This window comes from Hemitrygon akajei, chromosome 24 (genome assembly GCF_048418815.1).
Source record: "Hemitrygon akajei chromosome 24, sHemAka1.3, whole genome shotgun sequence".
NCBI classification, from domain to species: domain Eukaryota; kingdom Metazoa; phylum Chordata; class Chondrichthyes; order Myliobatiformes; family Dasyatidae; genus Hemitrygon; species Hemitrygon akajei.
The window spans coordinates 60,122,774-60,134,465 of NC_133147.1; positions in this window are offsets into that span (position 1 = coordinate 60,122,774).

Here is an 11,692-nt window from a genome sequence, read left to right on the forward strand (position 1 = left end):
CAGAGTTGCGAAGGAAAGCCTGGAAGAAGTGTTAGGAAGATGGTTGGAGGAAGGGATAGAAAATGCGAACAGCTCTGATGGTCTGGATCGACCATGGAGGTTGTGCCCGGGCTGTCGACGTAACATCACAAGTCCGGGCAGTCCAATATGGAGAGCAAAGTGTTGTCCAAGTGTTGCAGCTCCCCTCTCCACGTAGCTGATGAATCCACAGGAATGGCAAAAAACCCGATGAAGCTTGGCACTCGCGCGTCGCAAGCGTTGCTAGTCGGGGTTCAACTCAACGTACGGCGGCTTTATGGGCACCAAAACCGATTCCTCTTCGAAGTGACTGGATTTAGGAGGCCATTAACTCGTTTTTGCTCATTCTCCTGTCAGTGGAAAAGGTTCATTGGGGCTTAGTTGCTTAGCCACACTTGAAAGCCAGGAGCTGGTCTTGGTTGTTAGAGGGTATTCAAAATGCATGCCATTGGAGCATATAATAGGCAGTGGGAGTTTATCCGCACTTTCACACACGAGTATTACAACCTTATTAAACGCCTCTTACGGAATGAAAATTAATAAGCTTGACGTTGATCGCAGTGTGATTATGCTTTTAGTTCAGATTTGGTGGGACTACAACCAGAGGGATGGGTTAAGGGAGACGGGCGAAAGGGTCTAAGCGGGGCATGAAGGAAAAACATCTTCATTCGGAAGCTCGTGAGAAACTGGAGCGCGATGCCTTCACAAGCGGTGCATGCGAGCGTGATTTCTAAAGAGAAGTTTGGATAGGTGCGTGGATTGCAGGTGTAGAGAAGGCTATGCTCCCGTACCGACTGACAGAGGTACAGGGGCAAATGGTTCGGCACGACCAGTATGTGCCGAAGGACCTGTTTCTGAGCTGTACTTTTCTATGACGCTATCACCCTACAACTCTTCAGTTTGCATCCGTATCATCCAGACCATGCCGGCTTTTCTTTATTACTATCACGGAAGAGGTAAAGGAACCTGAAAACCCAAATTCAGTATTTTAGGAATAGCTCGACCCCACTGCCAACAGATTTCGATACGCTCGAGGAACCCATGAATACTATCTCACTATTTGGTATCATTTTTTTTTATTGTAACATAGCATGCACTGTAAAACTGCTAGAAAACAAGAGATATTTATTGAGTAATGTCGGTGAATATAAAGCTGATTCTGATAGGGTCTTATCTATATATGTTGCCAGGTTAGCAGTGTTTGTTCTTGTACATCAAAACCCCAAGTGTCCGGTTAGCGCGCTTTTCTACAACCAGGCAACAGTGGAATGGGATGAACCGCTGATCTCGCTATCGGTATTCACGTTCAGGTACTGAGAACGGTGTGGGAGCCCTAGGGATTGTGATTACTGGGGTGAGATCCAACGCACCGCCTACAGATAAATGCGAAAGTCATGGACTTTAATGGGTAATTCTGTTTCCTCCTCTACAAGCGACGAATGACCGACGGAAAGACTGGCAAGCAAATAATATGGAAAAAGAAGGTAAACTGTGGAAATGAAAAAAAAACGGAACTAGACAGCTACCACCGCTAATGATGCTGGATAGGAGATAGATAGATAGATAGATAGATAGATAGATAGATAGATAGATAGATAGATAGATAGATAGATAGATAGATAGATAGATAGAGTTAGATAGATAGATAGACAGATAGATAGAGAGAGAGAGAGAGAGAGAGGAGAGAGAGAGAGAGAGAGGAGAGAGAGTGAGAGAGGAGAGAGAGAGAGAGAGAGAGAGAGGAGAGAGAGAGAGAGAGAGAGAGAGAGAGAGAGAGAGAGAGGGGAGATTGATTAACCAGAATTCAGTTTCAGCAACCGAATTTCATGCAGCCTCATTGAGCAATGGTGGTATAGTGGTGAGCATAGTCGCCTTCCAATCAGATGACCCAAGTTAATTTCCCCATCATCTCAGATCATCGCAAATTGTGCTATTTTAATTTCTGGACACTTGCACCATCGGAAATGAATAGCTTATACCACAGAAATCCAGGGTCTGCGTGGGGTACCATGATAACTCAGCAGATTCCTCCAGAATTTCTTTAGATGAATCAGTGAGTTTAAGTGATATTCCTTCGCCATTTCGTGAATTATTATTTATAGTGCACTGGTCACCGGATCAGAGATGGAATCCCTTACTTCAACATTCGCAATCAATTAAGGCGATCCTGCGTTCTCGGTATCCAATATTCCGACAACAATCTGGAACACATCTCAACATGTCGGCATGAAAATTTGGATTCTGTTCGATTTCCAGCCCCCAACAATTCTAACTTAAACTCTCCCAGGTAGCCTTAGAAAAACTTACCGCCACGGAGGTTAGAAAACATGAAAACATGAAAATGATGATGAGCGATCTCCAATAGATGCCCTAATGCCATTGAGGACCGATGATAGAATTACATAGGGAAGGAGGCCTTCATTTTCGGATTGAAGTAAACTACTTCCGATGCCCTATTTGTCAACAACTTCGGCTTGTACATTGAGGCAGACACACACTACATAACTCATGTGGAATACTCTTGCTGTGTCTGGGTGTAGTTACTCATTTGCGCGTATGTGTCTCTGATTCAATCCCCTGCCTCAACAAACTGTCGAAACTATATAATTACTTCTCTATTCAGCATGTTTAAGGAATTTGTATATAAAACAGGTAATAAAAATACTAACATTAATTGAGGCCCTCGCATCTTAATTGTTGCTCCAGGTAACGACAAATGGAAGCCTCTTCAATAAAGCTTGACACCTCTCGGCCAGGAATACATTCTGAAGGTATAATCATCAGGAGGAAAACACTTAGGGGAAGAAACCATTTCTCACAGCCACACGGTTGCTATAAAGCCCTGGAACTATAAATTCAGGCGTATACTCTTTATCCTAAACTCGAGAAAATCTGCATCTGAAGACGGTTGGTACTGTCTGCGGTGAGGCGAGGGGCCGGGGCCGGGTATTCCATAGATGCTGAATGGCCTACTAGCTCCTCCAGATTTTGAGTGTGTTACTTTCTATCATGGCGCTTGTCATGATAGGTCTCGAAGGTTTTTTTTTTTCTTTACGTTTCGAAGTTTTTTGTGCAGACTAAGTAAAATATGTGTATCAATATTCCATATCGATTACAAGGATCTGGCGGCCTTTCACATCAGATTACAATGTATACTTCAATTCCATGCGAATTGCACAGTTTATTGCACACAACCAGTAGAAGTAATAATAGATCATGATAACAGTAACACTAATAACCATAACAACACGCATAACATGCATAAATCAACAAGTGGAAATAGCAGAGATGATGCTGAATGAAAAGAGGAAATTGAATGAATATGGAAAGTGAACAATGTATTCATTGTCCCGACAGTATTATTTACAACTTGTATTATCCCAAATTCAATATACAGTTGTATTAAACAATTGGGCGTACACAGCAATATTTCAGTAAATTCCCGGAAAATCCCATACTACTAAACATCGTTAGGATAGTCCTTGTTTGGCATCCGTTAGTTTCGCGAGACCATGGATCTGCGCCTGGATTGGTTTCCAGAGCGCAGGCCTGGCCAACGTTGTATGGAAGACAAGCAGTTGCCCATGCAGCAAGTCTCCCCTCTCCACGACACCGATGTTGTCCAAGGGAAGGGCAAAGCTGATACGGCTTGGCACTAGTGTCATCGCAGGAATTTCCAGAATGAGGTTGAAGGCAAAGTCGGACTGCCTTAGGGACTCCAGCTCCGGGTTTATCCTCAAGGTTTACTCCGAAGCCTTTCCCATGAGTGCGCATGGCCGCAAGGAAGCGGAGGTTTAAAATCAGAGATCTCCCTCTCTTAGATGAACTGCCCTCCCAGGCTGACGAACTCTTCTACCAGAAAGAATAGTCCTTAGCAATCGAGAAATCAGCGTGCTTGCCAATGACTGCACCTCGGTTTTTAACCAGCTTGAGCTTGAAAACAAAATGCAACACCACAAGACTTAGTTAAACAAGTGATGAAGTTTTAAAGTGCTTTACAATGGGTTAACATGGTAAATACGAAAAATAAAGACAAATGACGTTATTTAAAAGCAAAGTTAAATAAATAGTTCATGAGCTGGTGTTTAAATTTTTAACTGAGTTTTGCATGCTGTGAGGATTTAGCTATTAAGTTCCAAAGAACAGGAGGGTATCTCAGAAAGACTGATCTGCCAATTATCTTTTGAGGAAGACTTTCTTTTTCAAATTTAAAGAGCTGGAGGGAAGCCGATCCGGGTGGACTAACAAAATTTTACATGGATTACCTAGCTTGCAATAAGCAACAAAAGGGATGCGCGTGATAATTAAAAGAACACAGTTCTAATAATATTCAGGATGGTGGGAAGCATGACCACAGATTCCTAGTAATCTAGGAATAATGGTGCATAGTTCCCTGAAGGTGGAATCTCATGTGGATAGGGTGGTGAAGAAAGCTTTTGGTATGCTGGCCTTTATAAATCAGAGCATTGAGTATAGGAGTTCGGATGTAATGTTATAAATTGTACAACGCGTTGGTGAGGCCAAATTTGGAGTATTGTGTACAGTCTGGTCACCGAATTATAGGAAAGATGTCAACAAATAGAGAGAGTACAGAGGACATTTACTAGAATGTTACCTGTGTTTCAGCACCTAAATTACATAGAAAGGTTCAACAAGTTACGTCTTTATTCTTTGGAGCGTAGAAGATTGAGGGGGACTTGATAGAAGTATTTCAAATTATGAGGCGGGATAGATAGAGTTGACGTGGATAGGCTTTTTCCATTGAGAGTAGGGGAGATTCAAACAAGAGGGCATGAGTTGAGAGTTAAGGGACAAATGTTTAGGGGTAACATGAGGGGGAACTTTTCTTACTCAGAGAGCGGTAGCTGTGTGGAACGAGCTTCCGGTACAAGTGGTCGAGGCAGGTTCGATTTTGTCATTTAAAAAAGAATGGATAGGTATATGGACAGGAAAGGAATGGAGGGTTATGGACTGAGTGCAGGTAGGTGTGATATGGTGAGGGTCAGCGTTATGCACGGATGGAAGGGCCGAGATGGCTTTTTATCCATGCTGTAATTGTTATATGGTTACATTATACAAGAGCAAAGCAAACTGTAGACGAGGGCCTCTCAGATTCCGGACACAGAAGGCGTCAGCAAAACTGAAGTGCGATGGCTGAGCCTCGACTGCTGAACTTACATCTCTGACAGGTACGAATATGTGAGCCGTTGAATATTCACTATTCCTAAGCGATATTACTGGAGATGTTGCAATGAGAACGGCAGCAACGCTTTATTTCTCACTTAGTATATCCCTGTCGGCCTCAGCAATGTATTTACTACATGCTAATCCAAAAATATTCCTGCCTATTTTATTAGTTGTGTGCTACATTGTAATCGAACGCAGTGAATTAACACTCATGATATCCAATTCAATAATCGTGCAGTGAAGATAATAGCTTAATCACCGTTACCTGATCTACTGAATGAGTTTCCGAGATTGTTACTAACCGCACGTAAAATCAAATCTAGAAATAACAAGTTAACAAATTATTCCAACTGAGTGTTACGAAGATTTACTTTATGCTTTAATACAGATCTGCCCAGTTAATGTAAAGAGATATTCACTCCATTCTCAGCTCTTCCCTGAACTTCCTCTGTGTCAGTCCGTAGATACACGTATTGGTGCAGGTACAGAGCATCTGCAAGATGAATCCAAACTGTTGGAGAACATATGTCGGTGTGCTGAAATACCTGTCTGCGTAGGAATAGTTTACCATTTGCCAGTTCATGGAGTGTACGACATAGGGCAACCACAATAGTATGAAATTTGTTGACAGAGCGAACAGCAAAATGATGGACTTTCTCCGGTTCTCCACCTCAGAATCCTTCTGATTCTCACTGCTGCCCCCGAAAACCCTGGCGGACTTTGTTTGTCGCTAAAAATCTGTCTAACGGTTAACGCATTAAACAGCAGAATTAAAGCGAACGGTAATAACGGTGTTGTAATGTCTGTCAAATAACTCATATGCCCTCCACACGGATGACGTAAGATATTCAGCCGTGGAGACGCAGCGTTCTGGATCCACTGCAAAGTAAAATGGAACACGTTTGGCACAGCCCGCTGCGGCCACTGTTAATATCACGACCGACGCTGTTTTCACTGTGGAATATCGTTTTTGCAGATTTTGACAGCAGATGGCGACGTAGCGATCGAAAGTGAAAGCGACCGTGAACCAAACGGAGCACTCCGTGCTTGAGAGCCGCAGGACAAACGCCACAGTACAAACCGGAGTTATGAGCATGAAATCAGCAAACAGATATATATAATTAATCTGCTCCAGAATAACGGCAGGACAAGGACCATTAAATCTGCTGCCGCCATGGCCACCAGGTAGCGAGTGATGCATTTGGAGAGACCACACTTTCCGCGACATAGGATCACGATCGCCGTTAAATTAACTGAAATGAAGAACAAAATAGAGAGTTACTTCCCTACTTATATAAATTGGTTCGGATTCACGTTTAAAAGTAATAGTCCGGATCACGTCACTGCATGCATTTATACACCAGGCACTAATACGTTCTGGCGTTCACGGCATTGGATACACGGGTCGAGCAAAATTAACACACCACTAACGACAGACTACTGAGCTGCTGCTACCACAAGATGTAGTCCAGAACCCAGCAAAAGGCTTGAGGATGACCTTTTGTTATAAATAAGATCAGTGCCCTCTTGGGCTTTTTTTTTTGTAAATTAGTGACAGAGAGATGCCTATTTCTAGATTAATTTAGATCACTTTGTGATATCAGTTCAACCTGACAAAACGAGTCTTTCTTTGCTGATCAGTGTCAAAAAGCCAATTTAAATTCACTCTGATTCAATATTTTAAAATAATAAATCATGAAAACTGTCAAGGCGGTGTATAGATTTTAAAGGCTGTGGATCTTTCTGGCATTCAAGCAGAGTTAATCGAGAAAATACATTTTTAGTATATTCCTGGAAGAGCCACATATTAGCATAATGAAATGTACAGAATACCTCAGAAGCTGTCAAATAGAGTCACGTTATGAAATAATTTGAGACATATTCAAGAACGAAATGACGGCATGGTTCATTTGCGTTTCTATTCACTGAATTGAGCCAGTATACGGAGGAGCTCGTCAGCAAATCCACGGTGCAGAAAGCCGTAAGCAGAGCCAAAAAGCATACATGAGTCAGACTCAGTACCTTACCAGGAACACCGACCGCTGCAAGTACGGGATAGTAAATTCTAACAATGTTGTAAATCGCTGGATATCCATCGTTGACTTGAAGTCGTGATTTGTTTTAAAGAACGTTCCAACTGACTGCAAATCACAGAATCAGTGACGTCTTATACAGCAGAAGATCCGTCCATGGAGTCAATTAGTTTCTCCCTCAGGCAGAATAACTAAAAACCACTGAAGAAGTATTTAATTTGGGATATTTTTACACATTGTGCAAAATGTCTAACTGATCGAAGAAGATAATTGTTTGTGATTTATAACGAATTTCATTGGATAACGCCTCGCTTTCTATTCTGTCAATTAAGCCTGAGACATTTGAAGAAAGATCTTTTGTCGATCGGTTCATTATTTCATTTATAGCAAATGTGATCTTCTTCAATTGGAGGTTGAAGATATCATTGTTGATAGCACATGTTTTAGCAGGAGGAAATGATATTAATGCCTCAGGTGAAAACTGACCTGGCATGAAAGTGAATTTTCTAATTTCCCGTGATCCAAAACTGTCCGCGTTCCTTTCCTTCCACTACCAGTCCACCTGGATTCCAACTCCCTTTGCTCACATTTTGTGTTTTCCCTCTTACTAAGACTCACGGCACACCCACGTCCCCATATCTAAATCCATCAGCCATTATTAAACCCTTTTCCGTTTCCACCTGTCACAAGCAAGTATCTGTTTATTTTCACCATCAAGCATATTCTTCCCGCGACGTTGTGTCAAGCATATTCTTCCCGCGACGTTGTGTATGTTTAAACAGAGCGGATATTTTTAAGGAATCTTGTACTCTGCATGAATGTCTGACCAGCTTTGTGCAACAGTTCTTTTTTTACATTACGGTAAAGCGAATACCTCACGGAACATGATCTCACATTGTTTGACACCTCTTCGGACTAATATCTATTCCTTTCACACATCCGATAACATTTTACAATGCAGGTGCTATTACCTAACCGGACATGTTTTTCTTTAAAAACACCAGATGTCACGTTAACATTAGTAAAGTAGAAGTCTGAGAGGAAATTTTATAGAATTATATAAAATTACAGGAGGAATAGATAGGGTAAATGTTGCATTTTTACTCACAGAAGGTGGGAGGGACTACTATAGCTAGAGGTCCTAGATTAAGGGGTGAACGATGAGAAGTGTGAGCGAAACATGAGGGAAAACTTGTTCACTCAGAGGGCGTGAGAGTGTGTATCGAGCTGCCAACCCACTTTGTGAATGCGAGCTCGATTCAGCATTTGAGGATAGTTTAAAGCATAAGACCCAGGGGCAGAATTAGCCCATTCAACTCATCGAGCACATTCCGCCATTTCAACATGGCTGCTCCCCGCATCCCATAAATCCCCATACACCAGGAAGGTTGAGCATATCCAGGAATGTTCTTGAAATCAATATATGGATGGCCCAATGGCAGGGAGAGGCATACTGGACCCGGTGTTCGGTAATGAGCCTGACTACATGGCTGACCGTTCAGTGGGTGAACAGTTTGGGAACAGCGATCAGAACACATTGACATTCAACACAGCTGTTGATGAGAAAAGCCTCGGTCTTTGTGGGGGATTTTTAAATTATAGTAGGACAAATTGCGAGGGCATTCGTTAGGAACGAATAATCGTCATTCGGGATCCCTTTCTCTGGAAAATGCACATCGGACACGTGAAGGGCGTTTTCAGATCAATTGCATAGCGTAGAGGAAAGCTATTTTCCTTTGAGAAGGAAGGACGAGAATGAAGAGGTAAGAGAACCTCGGATGTCCAGATTGGCGATGAATTTAGTCGAGGGGGAAACAAAAATGTAGCGCTTCGGAAGCCGGGATCAAACGAAACACATGAGAGTACAAAAAGCCTAAAAAGAAATAAAGAAGGGAATTAGTTAAGCCAGAGGGGCCATGAAATGTTTTTGGCAAGTAAGATTAAGGAGAATCCCAAGGCATTCTATATATACATCAATAGCAAAGGGATAACTTTGGAGATAGTAGGGCTATTCAAGGATAAAGAGATGAGCATTTGCTTGGATGTAGATAATGTGAGTCAGGCACATGATTGCTTTGCCCTTGACTAGTATATTCCTGCCTTCTCTAGACGCAGGCAAGGTTCACGAGGATTGGTGTGTGAATAATATTGGACCCTCGATTTAAGAAGGGAACAAAGGGAATCCTGGGAACTCTAAACCAGTGAGCCTCATGTCAGTTGTAGGGAAATTGCTAGGGAAAATTCCTAGTGAATAGAATACATGAGCATTCGGAAAGCCATTGCCTAATTAGGGAGAGCAGCTTGGCTTTGTGCCTGGTAGCCGTGCCTTATTATTCACTATGGAAGAAATGTTTAACGAATGGAGGAGCATGACATATCATGAAGACTTCCCACTTTCGGAGCAGAGTAGATGTCAACAAGGAAGAGTCGAACCCTTGGCTCACAGCCAGCGACCATTTCCCGGAAACAAAGGTATTCCTTGTGGCAGCACAGGACTTCCCTGATTAACACAAGGAATATCAAAAATGAATAATAAATTATCAAGTTTAAGACGAAAAATGTAGATTTTGTCAAAAGCAATCAGATTCAGATTCGGATTCAGTTTATTGTCATTTAGAAACCACAAATGCAATGCAGTTAAAAAATGAGAAAACGTTCCCCCAGAATGATATCACAAAAGCATATGACAAAACAGACTACACCAGAAAATCCACATAACGTTTGGCAATCCTCAATCCAGAGTCTGGAGAGGCTGCTGCGTATTAATATCGCGCTACCGTCTAGCGCGTTCCCTGGAAAGGAGCTCCAAATCCACCAGACAACAAGACCAAAAGCTAAAGCTACAAGACCTGCACAAAACCACATAATTACAACATATAGTTACAATAGTGCAAAGAATAACATAATTGATAAAAAAATCAGACCATGGACACAGTAAAAATACTCCAAGATGTTAAAGGACTGTAAATTCAAAAGAAATCACCACAGTTTCCACAAGTACCCCAGTGTCCCGACAGACTCGCCATCCCACGTCGGCGGCAGAAGGGAGTACCCCCGCTATGGACTTCCAAGGCGCCGCCCGACTCCAGCCTCGCAGACGCAGCGCACACCGAAAGCGACCTGGGTCCAGTCGAAAGGACTCCGAGTCCGTCGAACCACCGAGCCGACGACCATCCCCTCCGGCACAGCTTCTCCGAGCACCATCCTCTGCCGAGCGTATTAAGACGCCCCCGCCAACGGCCATCGTCAACGCGACCCGGAGGATTGGTGGCCTGTTCTTCTCAGCAGAGTCCCGGACCTCACAGCAGCAGCACCAATGAAGAAGATCTTCTGGAATTTCCCGATGTTTCTCCGTGCTACCACGTCCGTTTTCAATCGATTATGATTGCGCACGGCACTCCAATTCACAAATACAGATAATCAGTTCCGGAGTGGCCGCTGCAAGCTGCGTCGCGCCGCCATCTTGGATCCCAGGTATCAAATGCAATTCCACAGGTTACAGGGACTTTGCAGCGGTTTGTGGGGGACTTAATCTGATTATTTACACAGGCGCAATCAAATGGCAATCATCTGACCAAAATCTTGTTTTAGAATTGAGACTCATTTGAAACATCATACTTTACTATAAGTATAACCCTGATTCAGTTTTAGAGTCAAAGTCCTACAATGTATATTACGACCGATTCATTATTACAGCTTGAACGCCCCGATATCATATTTCAGGATAAATTAGGTAAGGCTACTTACTTAATAGTTAAACCCATTACAAAAACGAACAACATACAGAAATAAACAAGAGAAAAATACCAGAAATATGCTGAATTAAAATAGGAAATTTAAGACTATGGATCATTTTCTAAATAGAAATACCTGCAAGTAGTATCACTCCGAACTGTGTACCCAATTGCATTAAACATCTAGGTCCACACAATAATATATATGTAAGTCCTCAGAAAGCCACAGTACTAGACACCACTAGAATAGTCGGAAAGTTGCTAGCAGTTGATAAATCAATCTCAAGCTATGCCGTACTTTAGGTTTTACCAGCTTGTGTTGAGAAAAAAATGCATAAGCAATAAATATCTAGATCTAGAACATGAAATATAGAGTCAGCGAAAGTGAGTCTATAGGTTGCGGAAATAGTTTACTAAAGGGACAAGTGAAGTTAGCCCTTCTGGTTCAAGAGGTTTGATCTTTGCCGAATAATTAAATTATTCTGCGTATTGTTGAAACCGAATAATTTGCCAACAAACATTTTTGGCGAACTAAATTGTCCATCGTGTCAACCGTTGGTCATTGCATTGCAAGGCATCGTATATATAGAAATAAAACGTGGAAGAGACCCTGAGATGATAAACAGCATGTAGCAGGGGAGTAGAGAATGAATCACTGATTATTTTCAAACAGAGAGAGTGGTGGCGTGTAGAGAAAGAGATATAAGGCAGAATCATTTC